A 9485-nucleotide genomic window follows, 5' to 3' on the forward strand; every position below is an offset into this window, starting at 1 on the left:
GACCTTTACCCTTGTCTTCCCCTTTGAACACCAATGACTCTTTTTTTAAAATTCATTTTATTGGGATATATTCACATACCATGCAGTCATACAATACAAGGTGTACATTCAGTTGTTCACAGTACCATTACACTGTTGTGCATTCATTACCAAAGTCAATCCCTGACACCTTCATTACCATACACACAATAGCAAGAAGAATAGTTAAAGTGAAAAAGAGCAATTAAAGTAAAAAAGAACACTGGGTGCCTTTGTTTCCTTCCCCCATTTTTCTACTAATCCATCCATAAAGTAGACAAAGAGGAGTGTGGTCCACATGGTTTTCCCAATCCCATTGTCACCCCTCATGAGCTACATTTTTATACAATCATCTTCAAGATTCATGGGTTCTGGGTTGTACTTTGATAGTTTCTGGTATTTACTGCTACCTTCTTCAATTCACTAGAACCTAAAAAGGGTTGTCTATATTGTGCATAAGAGTGCCCACCAGAGTGACCTCTCGGCTCCTTTTGGAAACTCTCTGCCACTGAAGCTTATTTCATTTCCTTTCACATCCCCCTTTTGGTCAAGAAGATGTTCTCCATCCCATGATGCCAGGTCTACATTCCTCCCCGGGAGTCATATTCCAAATTGCCAGTGAGATTCACTCCCCTGGGGTCTGATCCCACATAGTGGAAGGGTAGTGATTTCACCTGCCAAGTTGGCTTAGCTAGAGAGAGAGGGCCACATCCATAAATGACTTATATTTTGATGTTTTATAATATCTATCATATCCCTGGGGTTCAATTTGATTGTTTTTCCACATTCTTTCTTTTGTTCTTCGTTTTCCATTCTGTCATCCTCAAGGTCACTGAATCACTGTACAGCTTCCTCTCATCTTGTACATTTTATGTTCACCATAACTCCAAAATTCTCTGTTTTCATTTTTGAGGTTTTTTTGCTGTTTTTTTCTAGCCTTATCTCCTCTCCATCATGCTGACTGTGCCTGGATTATCCAGGATCTGGTCTCAGTCTACCTATGTCTTTAATTTTTCATCAGCCATCTGAGTTTTCAATGCTGCAACTGTAGTTCTCCATCCTTGTTCCCAGCACTGACAGTCCCTCCTCTCATGGGACTGACCCCAGTAGGGAGGGACACAGATCCCCTGGCCATGGGAACTTACAGATTTCACTGATCTCAGCTGTTCCCCATGTTTGTGAGTGTTGTATGAAGTATTCCCAAATTCAAATTTCTCTGCAGTGTCTGGTCCATGCAGTGCCTGTCTTTCTACCTACTGCCCTGGAGAAGGAACTAAAACCCACACTTCAGCACTCCGCCATCTTGCTCCACCCTCCCCCTTTGACATAATTTTGATGGTTGTCTTTCTTCAAAGTTGGTTGTTGAAAGTTTGATTGGGATTGTGTTGAACCTATAGATTGCTTTGGTAGAATTGAGATCTTAACAACATTTCATTAACAAATCTGTGCTAATGGAATGTTTTTCCATTTACTTACATCTTCTTTGATTTCTTTTATCAATGTTTTGTAGTTTTCTGTGTATAAGTGCATTGCATCCTTCGTTAAATTTTTTCCTAGGTATCTGTTTCTTGTAGTTGCTATTGTAAACACAATTTTTTCTTGATTTTTCTTCGAGTTGTTCAGTGCTTGTGTACAAAAGTACTACCATTTTTGGGTGCCTATCTTGTACCCTGCCGCTTTGTGGAATTCATTCATTAGCTCTTGGAGCTTTATTGTGGAATTTTCAGGATTTTGTCTGTATGGGATCGTATCTGCAAATAGGGAAAGTTTTACTTTTTCCTTTCCAATTTGGATGATTTTTATTTCTTTTTCTTGCCTAATTGCTCTGCAAGCACTTCCATTACAATATTGAAAAGTAGTGGAGACAGTGTTCATGCTTGTGTTGTTCTTGATCATAGAGGAACATCTTTCAGTCTTTCATCATTAAGTAGGATGTTACCTGTTGGTTGCTTGTACATGCCCTTTATGATGTTGAGGAAGTTTCTCTGTATTCCTATTAATCTAAAAGTTGAGGAAGTTTTCTTGTATTCCTGTGACTCTAAAAGTTTTCATCAAGAAGTTATGCTGGATATTGTCAAATGCCTTTTCTGCATCAATATAGATTATCATGTGTTTTTTTCTCTTCTTTCTGTTAATGGGGTATATTACACTGATTGATTTTCTTCTGTTGATCAATGCTTTCATACCAGGGATAAACTCCATCTGATCAAAAAAAAAAGATCATTTTTTTTGTTTTTGCATTTATATTCTTTAAATTTATAAATTTATATATTTTTTTGCATTTATATTCTTTAAACGTAGTCATCTGTAGTTTTCTTTTCTTCTGGTATCTTTATATGGCTTCAATATGGGGTAATGTTGGCCTCATAAAATGAAATAATAAGTGTTCCCTCTTCTTCAAATTTTTGGAATAGTTTGAAAGGAATTGTCATTAAATCTTCTTGCAGTGTTTCATAAAATTCCCTGTGAAGTCATCTGGTCCTGAGCTTTCATGTCTTACTTGGTTTTGGATAAGCAACTGATTTTTTTTTTTTTACTAGTAATTGGTTTGTTAAGGGCTTTTTCTTTCTTCCTTAAGTCATTGTAGATAGTTTGAATGTTTCTGAGAATTTCTCCATTTCATGTATGTTATTCAATTCATTGTACACTTGCTCATAGTATCCCCTTTATAGAACTTTTTATTTCAGCAGGGATGGCAGTAATGTCCTCTTACTCATTTCTGATTTTGTTTATTTGTTCCTCTCTCCTTTTTCCTTTGTCAGTCAAGCTAAAGGTTTTTTGAATTTATTGTCATTTTCTAAGAACCACCTTTTACTTTGTTGATTCTCTCTATTATATATTTCTTTATTTCCTCTATCTCTAATCTTTCTATTTTCATCTTTCTGCCCACTTTCATTTGGTTTCTCTTCTTCCTCTAGTTCTTCCAGTTTTGAGGTTAAGTCTATGATTTGAAGTCTCTCTGTTTTTTCAATATGAGCATTTAGTGCTATAAATTTACCTCTCAGCACTGCCTTTGCTGCATCCCATAAATTTTTCTGTTTTATTTTCATTTTCTTTTGCCTCAATATACTTCCTTAATTCCCTTGTGACTTACTCTTTAACACAGTATTTTTAAAAGAGTATGTTGTTGGATGGGGCAAAGTGGTGGAGTGGGGAGGTGCAGAATTTTGTCTGTCTCCTAGAGCAGCTGGCAATTACCCCAGAACAATATGAAACTGTGTTTTCAGGGTCTCCAGTAACCAGTCACACATGGGCTGCAAGTTTGGAATTGGAGGAAATGCTGAGAATGCAGCAAACATTGTAAGTTCCCTGGACCAGGGGTCTGGCGCCCATCCCCACCCAGACCTCACAGACTGTCTTGCTGCTGGCTCCTTGAAAGGGGAAAAAAAAACCCCCAAAAAACAGCAATCTGCTGAGGGCAAGAAGAGGTGCTCAACCCAGCCTCAACTGTAGAATTAATTAACAAATTAATTAACTAATTTTGGGAGCTGGGGTGCTAAAGAAGGGCTAGGCTCCAAGAAGGGGGGCAAATAAAAGTGGGCACCCATTCCCAGTCTCCAAAAAAGCCATTTTTCCCCTACATTTTGTCCCTTCTGGCTTCTCACTGATACCTTATCTTTTTTCATTTCCATAGGCCCCTGGGAGGGGTGGAATTGAAGCTGTTGGAGAGTAATTATCAGACAATAGCCCAAAGTACATCTTTAAATGCTCTATTCTGACACTGACAAAACTTCCAGGTTGGGGAAAGACTTTTAAAAGGGACTCCTTTTTTTTTTTCCTTTTTTCTTTTTCTTGTTTTTCTTTTCTATTTTTTTAATTGAAAAGTAGCATATGTGGTTATTTTGTATTGGAAAGCCCAGGTTGAGGGGCTAGGCTGGGCTTGGGGAGAGACACAGTACCCACAGCATCTATGAGTTCCAGATTCACTTCTGAAGGTCTCCACCCCATATTTAATTGGCAACTCTGGCTGACCAAGGAATCTAGCTGGAGATGCCCCAAAGAGGATAGGGGAGAAGAGAATAGAGCCCCTGAGAGACAACTGGAGTTCTGAGGATTGGGACAATGGAAGGAGGTCCAGCTCAACTGGCAGTCCTCCTTCTGGGAACTGAGACCCCAGGGGCTGAAATTCAGATTCTGGCTTCAGTCAGCCACACTCCCAACAGGATCAGAGTCACCAGGAGAACCAGTCTCCATACCTCCTTACACTGGTGGTGGTGCTGCAGGCTGGCAAGCCACCTGCTGGACAGGAGAGAAAAAGCACCAATACCTCAGGAAAACTCCATACCCCCCCAATGAGACCTGGGCCTCACTAGACTGGGAAAATCTGACTGGGGTCGACCATATCTGAGGAGACCCTCTCACAAAAAGGCTATATAGGGGCAGAGCAAGAAACAGAAAAAACAAGAGGTGAAAAATTCTGGTAAACTATATAGAACCTAAGTTAGAGGTCTACAATAAGTTGAACTGAATAACAGAGGCCAGACAACAAAGCCAACCAACAAGAAAACTGCTAGGTAAAATATAGATAACAAGCTACAGAATAAACTAATCAAGAAAATCAGATGCCTAGACAACCTAAGATAACAAGCTATACCAGGAAACATGAAAATATGGACAAGCCAAAGGAAGAAACTAATAGTTCACCTGAGATACATGAGTTGAGGAATCTAATGCTAAGTAAATTCAGTGAAATGAAAGAAGATATAGTGAAACAGATGAAGGATATAAAGAAGACACTGGATGACCATAAAGAAGAATTCATAAACTTGAAAAAACAAATAGCAGAACTCATGGGAATGAAGGCCACAATGGAGGAGATGAAAAACACAATGGAGGGACACAACAGTAGATTTGAACAGGAAGAAGAAAGGATCAGTGAACTGGAAGACAAGACATTTGAATTCATATGCACAAAAGAACAGATGGTGAAAAAAATGGAAAAACACAAGCAGGGTATTGGGGAGCTGAGTGACAACATGAAACACACAAATATACATGTTATGGGTACCCCAGAAGGAGAAGAGAGGGGAAAAGGGGCAGAAAGAGTAACAGAATAAATATTCACTGAAAATTTCCCAACTCTTATAAAAGACAGAAAATTAGAGATTCAAGAAGTACAGCATACCCCAAATAGAATACATCCCAATAGACCTCCAAGACACTTACTGATCAGATTGTCCAATGTCAAAGAAAAAGAGAGGATTCTGAAAGCAGCAAGAGAAAATCAATCCATCACATACAAGGGAGGGTCAATAAGACTATGTACAGATTTCTCGGCAGAAACCATGGAGGCAAGAAGACAGTGGCACGATATATTTAAGATACTGAAAAAGAAAAACCGCCAACCAAGAATTCTATATCCAGCAAAACTTTCCTTCAAAAATCAGGGAGAGATTAAAACATTTTCAGACAGACACTGAGAGAGTTTGTGAATAAGAGACCAGCACTACAAGAAATACTAAAGGGAGTGCTACAGGCTGATAGGAAAAAACAGGAGAGAGGGAGTTGGAGAAGAGTGCAGAAATGAAGATTATCAGGAAAGGTAAAAGACAGAGGAAAAAATAAGATATGACATACAAATTCCAAAAGACAAAATGGTAGTAGAAAGTACTGCCCTTACAGTAATAACACTAAATGTAAATGGATAAAACTCCCCAATGAAAAGAGACAGACTGGCAGAATGGATTAAAAAACAGGACCCATCTATATGCTGTCTACAAGAAACTCACTTTAGACACAAGGAGAAAAATAGACTGAAAGTGAAAGGTTGGAAAAAGATATTTCACACAAACAACAACCAGAAAAAAAGCAGAAAGAGCTATATTAATATCAGACAAATTAATCTTCAACAGTAAAACAATTTAAAGAGACAAAGAAGGACACTATATATTAATAAAAGGGTCAATTCATCAAGAAAATATAACAATAATAAATATTTATGCACCAAGCCAGAATGCCCTAAAATTTATGAGGCAAACATTGAGATCACTGAAAGGAGAAGTAGACACCTCTAAAATAATAGTTGGAGACTTCAATACACCACTCTCATCAATGGATAGAACATCTAGAGAGAGGATCACTAAAGAAACAGAGACATTGAATTTTATGATAAATGAACTAGACAGACATTTATAGAACACTACATCCAACAACAGCAGGATACACTTTTTTTCTCAAGTGGTCATGGATTGGAAGACTAAATATCATCACAAAGCAAGTCTCAACAAATTAAAAAATATTGATATTATACAAAACAATTTCTTGGACCATAATGGAATGAAGTTGGAACTAAATAAAAGGCAGAAGGTTGTAAAAGTCACAAACATATGGAGGCTAAACAACACCATCTTAGAAAACCAGTAGCTAAAGGAAGAAATTACAAGAGAAATTAGTAAATACCTAAGGCAAATGACAATGAAAACACAAGTTATCAAAACTTATGGGATGCAGCAAAGGTGGTGCTGAGAGGGAAATTTATTGCCCTAATTGCCTATATTAAAAGAGAAGAGAGAGCAAAACTTGAAGAGTTAACTGTTCACCTGGAGGAATTAGAGAAAGAACAGCAAACTAACCCCAAAGCAAGCAGAAGGGAAGAAATAACAAAGATTACAGCAGAAATAAATGCAATTGAGAACAGGAAAACAATAGAGAGAATCAACAAAACCGGAAGTTAGTTCTTTGAGAAAATCAATAAAATTGATGGACTGCTGTCTAGGCTTACAAAGAGAGAGAGAGGCGGGGGGGAGGGAGAGAGGGAGAGGATACAAATAAATGCAATCAGAAATGGGAAAGGAAATACAACTACTGACCCCACAGAAATTAAGGAGATGATGAAAAGATACTATGAGCAACTGTATGCTAAGAAATTAGAGAACTTAGATGAAATGGGCAATGTCCTAGAAAAGCATAAAAACCAACATTGACCCAAGAAGAAATAGATGACCTCAACAAACCAATCATGAGTAAAGAGATTGAGTCAGTTGTCAAAAAGCTGCCAAAAAGGAAAAGCCCAGGAGCAGATGGTTTCACATGTGAATTCTACCAAGCATTCAAGAAAGAATTAGTACCAATCCTGCTCAAACTCTTCAAAAAAAATTGAAGAAGAGGGAAAGCTACCTAACTCATTCTATGAAGCCAACGTCACCCTAATACCAAAATCAGACAAAGATACTACAAAAAAGAAAATTATAGACCAATTTCTTTAATGAATATAGACTCAAAAATCCTCAACAAAATACTTGGAAATTGAATCCAGCAACACATTAAAAGAATTATACACCACGACCAGGTGGGATTTATTCCAGGTATGCAAGGCTGGTTCAACACAAGAAAATCAATTAATGTAATACACCACATCAATAAATCAAAGCAGAAGAACCACTTGATCATCTCAATGAATGCAGAAAAGGCATTTGACAAAATTCAACACCCTTTCCTGATGAAAACATTTCAAAGGATAGGAATAGAAGGGAACTTTTTCAATATGATAAAGGCAATATATGAAAAACCCACAGCTAACCTCATTCTCAATGGGGAGAGATTGAAAACTTTTCTTCTAAAATCAGGAGCAAGACAGGGATGCCCACTGTCACCATTGTTATTCAAAATTGTGCTGGAAGTTCTAGCTATAGCAAATACTGAAGAAAAGGAAATAAAAGGCATCCAAATTGGAGAGGAAGAAGTAAAACTTTCACTATTTGCAGATGACATGATTCTATATATAGGAAATCCAGAAAAATCTACAGCAAAGCTACTAGAACTAGTCAATGAATACAGCAAAGTCACAGGCTACAAGATCAACATGCAAAAATCTGTAGTGTTCCTATACACAAGTAATGTGCAACAGGAGGAGGAAATCAAGAAAAAAACCCCATTTAAAATAGCAGTGAAAAGAATCAAGTATTTAGGAATAAACTTAACTAAGGACACAAAAGACCTTTACACAGAAAAGTATAAGAAACTGCTAAAAGAAATTGAACAAGATCTTAAAAAATGGAAGAACATACCATGTTCATAGATTGGAAGACTAAATATAGTTAAGATGGCAATTTTACCTAAACTGATTTACAGATTCAATGCAACATCAATTCAAATCCCAATAACTTACTTTACAAAAATAGAGAAACCAATAACCAAATTTATATGGAAGGGCAAGGTGCCCCACATTGCCAAAAGTATCTTGAGAAAGAGGAATGAAGCAGGAGGTCTTACACTACCCAACTTTGAAGCATATTACAAAGCTACAATGCTCAAAACAGCGTGGAACTGGCGTAAGGACAGATATACTGACCAATGGAATTGAATTGAGAGTTCAGAAGTAGACTCTCGCATCTATGGACAACTGATCTTTGATAAGCCAGTCAAGCCAAAGCAACTGGGAAAGAGCAGCCTGTTCAATAAATGGTGTTTGGAGAACTGGATATCCATTTCCAAAAGAATGAAAGAGGATGCCTTTCTCACACCTTATGGAAAAATTAACTCAAAATGGATCAAAGACCTAAACATTAGCACCAAGACCATAAAACTCTTAGAAGAAAATGTAGGGGAATATCTTAAAGATCTTGTGATAGGAGATGTTTTCATAGACCTCACACCCAAGGTGTGAGCAACCAAAGAACAAATAGACAAATGGGATCTCCTGAAAATTAGACACTTTTGTACATCAAAGGACTTTGTCAGAAAAGTAAAAAGGCAACCTACACAATGAGAGATGATATTTGGAAACCACATATCAGATAAGGGTTTAATATCCCAAATATATAAAGGAATCCTACATCTCAGTAACAGAAAGACAAATGATCCAATTAAAAAATGGGCAAAAGACATGGACAGACATTTTTCTGAAGAGGAAATACAAATGGCTCAAAAACATATGAAAAAATGCTCAACTTCACTGGCTATTAAGGAAATGCAAATCAAAACCACAATGAGATATCATCTCACACCTACCAGAATGACCATTATCCAAAAAACATAAAATGACAAGTGCTGGAGAGGATGTGGAGAAAGAGACACACTTATTCATTGTTGGGGGGAATGTAGAATGGTGCAACCACTCTGGAAGACAGTGTAGAGGTTCCTCAGGAAGCTAAATATAGATTTGCCATATGACCCAGCTATTCCATTGCTAAGTATGTACTCAGAGGAACGGAAAGTTAAGACAGAAACAGACATTTGTAAACCAATGTTTATTGCAGCATTATTCACGATTGCCAGGAGATGGAAACAGCCCAAATGTCCATCATTGGATGAGTAGATAAACAAACTGTGATATATACACATGATGGAATATTATGCAGCTGTTAAGACAGAACAAAGACATGGATCATATAATAATGTGGATGAACCTTGAGGACATTATGTTCAGTGAAGTTAGCCAGAAACAAAAGGACAGATTCTGTATGGTCTCACTAATATGAACAGACATTAATGAACAAACTTTGGGAGTTAAAAGCTGACAACACAGG

This window comes from Choloepus didactylus, chromosome Y, assembly GCF_015220235.1.
Source record: "Choloepus didactylus isolate mChoDid1 chromosome Y, mChoDid1.pri, whole genome shotgun sequence".
NCBI lineage: Eukaryota > Metazoa > Chordata > Mammalia > Pilosa > Megalonychidae > Choloepus > Choloepus didactylus.